The sequence below is a fragment of the Rhinoderma darwinii genome, unplaced genomic scaffold, assembly GCF_050947455.1.
Source record: "Rhinoderma darwinii isolate aRhiDar2 unplaced genomic scaffold, aRhiDar2.hap1 Scaffold_4347, whole genome shotgun sequence".
NCBI classification, from domain to species: domain Eukaryota; kingdom Metazoa; phylum Chordata; class Amphibia; order Anura; family Rhinodermatidae; genus Rhinoderma; species Rhinoderma darwinii.
The window spans coordinates 117,906-126,374 of record NW_027463844.1 but is presented as its reverse complement, the minus strand read 5'-3'; positions in this window follow the sequence as shown (position 1 = coordinate 126,374).

The window sequence follows — 8,469 nt, the reverse complement described above, 5'->3', positions numbered from 1 at the left end:
TATGTGAGGAGCCCATCAGGATATATGTAATATGTGAGGAGCACATCAGGATATATGTAATATGTGAGGAGTACATCAGGGTATATGTAATATGTGAGGAGTACATCAGGGTATATGTAATATGTGAGGAGAACATCAGGATATATGTAATATGTGAGGAGTACATCAGGATATATGTAATATGTGAGGAGTATATGCAATATGTGAGGAGCACATCAGGGTATATGTAATATGTGAGGAGCACATCAGGGTATATGTAATATGTGAGGAGCCCATCAGGATATATGTAATATGTGAGGAGCCCATCAGGATATATGTAATATGTGAGGAGCACATCGGGGTATATGTAATATGTGAGGAGTACATCAGGATATATGTAATATGTGAGGAGTACATCAGGGTATATGTAATATGTGAGGAGTACATCAGGATATATGTAATATATGAGGAGTACATCAGGGTATATGTAATATGTGAGGAGTACATCAGGGTATATGTAATATGTGAGGAGTACATCAGGGTATATGTAATATGAGAGGAGTACATCAGGATATATGTAATATGTGAGGAGTACATCAGGATATATGTAATATGTGAGGAGTACATCAGGATATATGTAATATGTGAGGAGTACATCAGGGTATATGTAATATGTGTGGAGTACATCAGGGTATATGTAATATGTGAGGAGTACATCAGGGTATATGTAATATGTGAGGAGTACATCAGGATATATGTAATATGTGAGGAGTACATCAGGGTATATGTAATATGTGAGGAGTACATCAGGGTATATGTAATATGTGAGGAGTACATCAGGGTATATGCAATATGTGAGGAGTACATCAGGGTATATGTAATATGTGAGGAGTACATCAGGGTATATGTAATATGTGAGGAGTACATCAGGGTATATGTAATATGTGAGGAGTACATCAGGGTATATGTAATATGTGAGGAGTACATCAGGGTATATGTAATATGTGAGGAGTACATCAGGGTATATGTAATATGTGAGGAGTACATCAGGGTATATGTAATATGTGAGGAGTACATCAGGATATATGTAATATGTGAGGAGTACATCAGGATATATGTAATATGTGAGGAGTACATCAGGATATATGTAATATGTGAGGAGTACATCAGGGTATATGTAATATGTGAGGAGTACATCAGGATATATGTAATATGTGAGGAGTACATCAGGATATATGTAATATGTGAGGAGTACATCAGGGTATATGTAATATGTGAGGAGAACATCAGGGTATGTGTAATATGTGAGGAGTACATCAGGGTATATGTAATATGTGAGGAGTACATCAGGATATATGTAATATGTGAGGAGTACATCAGGGTATATGTAATATGTGAGGAGTACATCAGGGTATATGTAATATGTGAGGAGTACATCAGGGTATATGTAATATGTGAGGAGCACATCAGGGTATATGTAATATGTGAGGAGTACATCAGGATATATGTAATATGTGAGGAGTACATCAGGATATATGTAATATGTGAGGAGTACATCAGGGTATATGTAATATGAGAGGAGTACATCAGGGTATATGTAATATGTGAGGAGTACATCAGGATATATGTGATATGTGAGGAGTACATCAGGATATATGTATATGTGAGGAGTACATCAGGATATATGTAATATATGAGGAGTACATCAGGGTATATGTAATATGTGATGAGTACATCAGGGTATATGTAATATGTGAGGAGTACATCAGGGTATATGTAATATGTGAGGAGTACATCAGGATATATGTAATATGTGAGGAGTACATCAGGGTATATGTAATATGTGAGGAGTACATCAGGATATATGTAATATATGAGGAGTACATCAGGGTATATGTAATATGTGATGAGTACATCAGGGTATATGTAATATGTGAGGAGTACATCAGGGTATATGTAATATGTGAGGAGTACATCAGGATATATGTAATATGTGAGGAGTACATCAGGGTATATGTAATATGTGAGGAGTACATCAGGGTATATGTAATATGTGAGGAGTACATCAGGATATATGTAATATGTGAGGAGTACATCAGGGTATATGTAATATGTGAGGAGTACATCAGGATATATGTAATATGTGATGAGTACATCAGGGTATATGTAATATGTGAGGAGTACATCAGGGTATATGTAATATGTGAGGAGTACATCAGGATATATGTAATATGTGAGGAGTACATCAGGGTATATGTAATATGTGAGGAGTACATCAGGGTATATGTAATATGTGAGGAGTACATCAGGATATATGTAATATGTGAGGAGTACATCAGGGTATATGTAATATGTGAGGAGTACATCAGGATATATGTAATATGTGAGGAGTACATCAGGATATATGTAATATGTGAGGAGTACATCAGGATATATGTAATATGTGAGGAGTACATCAGGGTATATGTAATATGTGAGGAGTACATCAGGATATATGTAATATGTGAGGAGTACATCAGGATATATGTAATATGTGAGGAGTACATCAGGGTATATGTAATATGTGAGGAGAACATCAGGGTATGTGTAATATGTGAGGAGTACATCAGGGTATATGTAATATGTGAGGAGTACATCAGGATATATGTAATATGTGAGGAGTACATCAGGGTATATGTAATATGTGAGGAGTACATCAGGGTATATGTAATATGTGAGGAGTACATCAGGGTATATGTAATATGTGAGGAGCACATCAGGGTATATGTAATATGTGAGGAGTACATCAGGATATATGTAATATGTGAGGAGTACATCAGGGTATATGTAATATGTGAGGGTACATCAGGGTATATGTAATGTGTGAGGAGTACATCAGGATACATGTAATATGTGAGGAGTACATCAGGGTATATGTAATATGTGAGGAGTACATCAGGATATATGTAATATGTGGGGAGTACATCAGGATATATGTAATATGTGAGGGGTACATCAGGGTATATGTAATATGTGAGGAGTACATCAGGGTATATGTAATATGTGAGGAGTACATCAGGGTATATGTAATATGTGAGGAGTACATCAGGGTATATGTAATATGTGAGGAGTACATCAGGGTATATGTAATATGTGAGGAGTACATCAGGGTATATGTAATATGTGAGGAGTACATCAGGGTATATGTAATATGTGAGGAGTACATCAGGGTATATGTAATATGTGAGGAGTACATCAGGATATATGTAATATGTGAGGAGTACATCAGGGTATATGTCATATGTGAGGAGTACATCAGGGTATATGTAATATGTGAGGAGCACATCAGGGTATATGTAATATGTGAGGAGCCCATCAGGATATATGTAATATGTGAGGAGCACATCAGGATATATGTAATATGTGAGGAGTACATCAGGGTATATGTAATATGTGAGGAGTACATCAGGGTATATGTAATATGTGAGGAGAACATCAGGGTATATGTAATATGTGAGGAGTACATCAGGATATATGTAATATGTGAGGAGTATATGCAATATGTGAGGAGTACATCAGGATATATGTAATATGTGAGGAGTATATGCAATATGTGAGGAGTACATCAGGATATATGTAATATGTGAGGAGTACATCAGGGTATATGTAATATGTGAGGAGTACATCAGGGTATATGTAATATGAGAGGAGTACATCAGGATATATGTAATATGTGAGGAGTACATCAGGATATATGTAATATGTGAGGAGTATATGCAATATGTGAGGAGTACATCAGGGTATATGTAATATGTGAGGAGTACATCAGGGTATATGTAATATGAGAGGAGTACATCAGGATATATGTAATATGTGAGGAGCACATCAGGATATATGTAATATGTGAGGAGTACATCAGGGTATATGTAATATGTGAGGAGTACATCAGGGTATATGTAATATGTGAGGAGAACATCAGGATATATGTAATATGTGAGGAGTACATCAGGATATATGTAATATGTGAGGAGTACATCAGGATATATGTAATATGTGAGGAGTACATCAGGGTATATGTAATATGTGTGGAGTACATCAGGGTATATGTAATATGTGAGGAGTACATCAGGGTATATGTAATATGTGAGGAGTACATCAGGGTATATGTAATATGTGAGGAGTATATGCAATATGTGAGGAGTACATCAGGGTATATGTAATATGTGAGGAGTACATCAGGGTATATGTAATATGAGAGGAGTACATCAGGATATATGTAATATGTGAGGAGTACATCAGGATATATGTAATATGTGAGGAGTACATCAGGGTATATGTAATATGTGTGGAGTACATCAGGGTATGTGTAATATGTGAGGAGTACATCAGGATATATGTAATATGTGAGGAGTACATCAGGGTATATGTAATATGTGTGGAGTACATCAGGGTATGTGTAATCTGTGAGGAGTACATCAGGGTATATGTAATATGTGAGGAGTACATCAGGATATATGTAATATGTGAGGAGTACATCAGGGTATATGTAATATGTGAGGAGTACATCAGGATATATGTAATATGTGAGGAGTACATCAGGGTATATGTAATATGTGAGGAGTACATCAGGGTATATGTAATATGTGAGGAGTACATCAGGGTATATGCAATATGTGAGGAGTACATCAGGGTATATGTAATATGTGAGGAGTACATCAGGATATATGTAATATGTGAGGAGTACATCAGGGTATATGTAATATGTGAGGAGTACATCAGGGTATATGTAATATGTGAGGAGTACATCAGGGTATATGTAATATGTGAGGAGTACATCAGGGTATATGTAATATGTGAGGAGTACATCAGGATATATGTAATATGTGAGGAGTACATCAGGGTATATGTAATATGTGAGGAGTACATCAGGATATGTGTAATATGTGAGGAGTACATCAGGGTATATGTAATATGTGCGGAGTACATCAGGATATATGTAATATGTGAGGAGTACATCAGGGTATATGTAATATGTGTGGAGTACATCAGGGTATATGTAATATGTGAGGAGTACATCAGGGTATATGTAATATGTGAGGAGTACATCAGGATATATGTAATATGTGAGGAGTACATCAGGGTATATGTAATATGTGAGGAGTACATCAGGATATGTGTAATATGTGAGGAGTACATCAGGGTATATGTAATATGTGCGGAGTACATCAGGATATATGTAATATGTGAGGAGTACATCAGGGTATATGTAATATGTGAGGAGTACATCAGGGTATATGTAATATGTGCGGAGTACATCAGGGTATATGTAATATGTGAGGAGTACATCAGGGTATATGTAATATGTGAGGAGTACATCAGGGTATATGTAATATGTGTGGAGTACATCAGGGTATATGTAATATGTGAGGAGTACATCAGGATATATGTAATATGTGAGGAGTACATCAGGATATATGTAATATGTGAGGAATACATCAGGATATATGTAATATGTGAGGAGTACATCAGGATATATGTAATATGTGGGGAGTACATCAGGGTATATGTAATATGTGAGGAATACATCAGGATATATGTAATATGTGAGGAGTACATCAGGGTATATGTAATATGTGAGGAGTACATCAGGGTATATGTAATATGTGAGGAGTACATCAGGATATATGTAATATGTGAGGAGAGTACATCAGGGTATATGTAATATGTGAGGAGTACATCAGGGTATATGTAATATGTGAGGAGTACATCAGGGTATATGTAATATGTGAGGAGTACATCAGGATATATGTAATATGTGAGGAGTACATCAGGGTATATGTAATATGTGAGGAGTACATCAGGATATATGTAATATGTGAGGAGTACATCAGGGTATATGTAATATGTGAGGAGTACATCAGGGTATATGTAATATGTGAGGAGTACATCAGGATATATGTAATATGTGAGGAGTACATCAGGGTATATGTAATATGTGAGGAGTACATCAGGATATATGTAATATGTGAGGAGTACATCAGGATATATGTAATATGTGAGGAGTACATCAGGATATATGTAATATGTGAGGAGTACATCAGGGTATATGTAATATGTGAGGAGTACATCAGGATATATGTAATATGTGAGGAGTACATCAGGGTATATGTCATATGTGAGGAGTACATCAGGGTATATGTAATATGTGAGGAGCACATCAGGGTATATGTAATATGTGAGGAGCCCATCAGGATATATGTAATATGTGAGGAGCACATCAGGATATATGTAATATGTGAGGAGTACATCAGGGTATATGTAATATGTGAGGAGTACATCAGGGTATATGTAATATGTGAGGAGAACATCAGGATATATGTAATATGTGAGGAGTACATCAGGATATATGTAATATGTGAGGAGTATATGCAATATGTGAGGAGTACATCAGGATATATGTAATATGTGAGGAGTATATGCAATATGTGAGGAGTACATCAGGATATATGTAATATGTGAGGAGTACATCAGGGTATATGTAATATGTGAGGAGTACATCAGGGTATATGTAATATGAGAGGAGTACATCAGGATATATGTAATATGTGAGGAGTACATCAGGATATATGTAATATGTGAGGAGTATATGCAATATGTGAGTACATCAGGGTATATGTAATATGTGAGGAGTACATCAGGGTATATGTAATATGAGAGGAGTACATCAGGATATATGTAATATGTGAGGAGCACATCAGGATATATGTAATATGTGAGGAGTACATCAGGGTATATGTAATATGTGAGGAGTACATCAGGGTATATGTAATATGTGAGGAGAACATCAGGATATATGTAATATGTGAGGAGTACATCAGGATATATGTAATATGTGAGGAGTATATGCAATATGTGAGGAGTACATCAGGGTATATGTAATATGTGAGGAGTACATCAGGGTATATGTAATATGAGAGGGAAGTACATCAGGATATATGTAATATGTGAGGAGTACATCAGGATATATGTAATATGTGAGGAGTACATCAGGGTATATGTAATATGTGTGGAGTACATCAGGGTATATGTAATATGTGAGGAGTACATCAGGGTATATGTAATATGTGAGGAGTACATCAGGATATATGTAATATGTGAGGAGTACATCAGGGTATATGTAATATGTGAGGAGTACATCAGGGTATATGTAATATGTGAGGAGTACATCAGGGTATATGCAATATGTGAGGAGTACATCAGGGTATATGTAATATGTGAGGAGTACATCAGGATATATGTAATATGTGAGGAGTACATCAGGGTATATGTAATATGTGAGGAGTACATCAGGGTATATGTAATATGTGAGGAGTACATCAGGGTATATGTAATATGTGAGGAGTACATCAGGGTATATGTAATATGTGAGGAGTACATCAGGGTATATGTAATATGTGAGGAGTACATCAGGATATATGTAATATGTGAGGAGTACATCAGGATATATGTAATATGTGAGGAGTACATCAGGGTATATGTAATATGTGAGGAGTACATCAGGATATATGTAATATGTGGGGAGTACATCAGGATATATGTAATATGTGAGGGGTACATCAGGGTATATGTAATATGTGAGGAGTACATCAGGGTATATGTAATATGTGAGGAGTACATCAGGGTATATGTAATATGTGAGGAGTACATCAGGGTATATGTAACATGTGAGGAGTACATCAGGGTATATGTAATATGTGAGGAGTACATCAGGGTATATGTAATATGTGAGGAGTACATCAGGGTATATGTAATATGTGAGGAGTACATCAGGGTATATGTAATATGTGAGGAGTACATCAGGGTATATGTAATATGTGAGGAGTACATCAGGGTATATGTAATATGTGAGGAGTACATCAGGGTATATGTAATATGTGAGGAGTACATCAGGATATATGTAATATGTGAGGAGTACATCAGGGAATATGTAATATGTGAGGAGTACATCAGGGTATATGTAATATGTGAGGAGTACATCAGGATATATGTAATATGTGAGGAGTACATCAGGGTATATGTAATGTGTGAGGAGTACATCAGGATATATGTAATATGTGAGGAGTACATCAGGATATATGTAATATGTGAGGAGTACATCAGGGTATATGTAATATGTGAGGAGTATATCAGGATATATGTAATATGTGAGGAGTACATCAGGATATATGTAATATGTGAGGAGTACATCAGGATATATGTAATATGTGAGGAGTACATCAGGGTATATGTAATATGTGAGGAGTACATCAGGATATATGTAATATGTGAGGAGTACATCAGGATATATGTAATATGTGAGGAGTACATCAGGGTATATGTCATATGTGAGGAGTACATCAGGGTATATGTAATATGTGAGGAGCACATCAGGGTATATGTAATATGTGAGGAGCCCATCAGGATATATGTAATATGTGAGGAGCACATCAGGATATATGTAATATGTGAGGA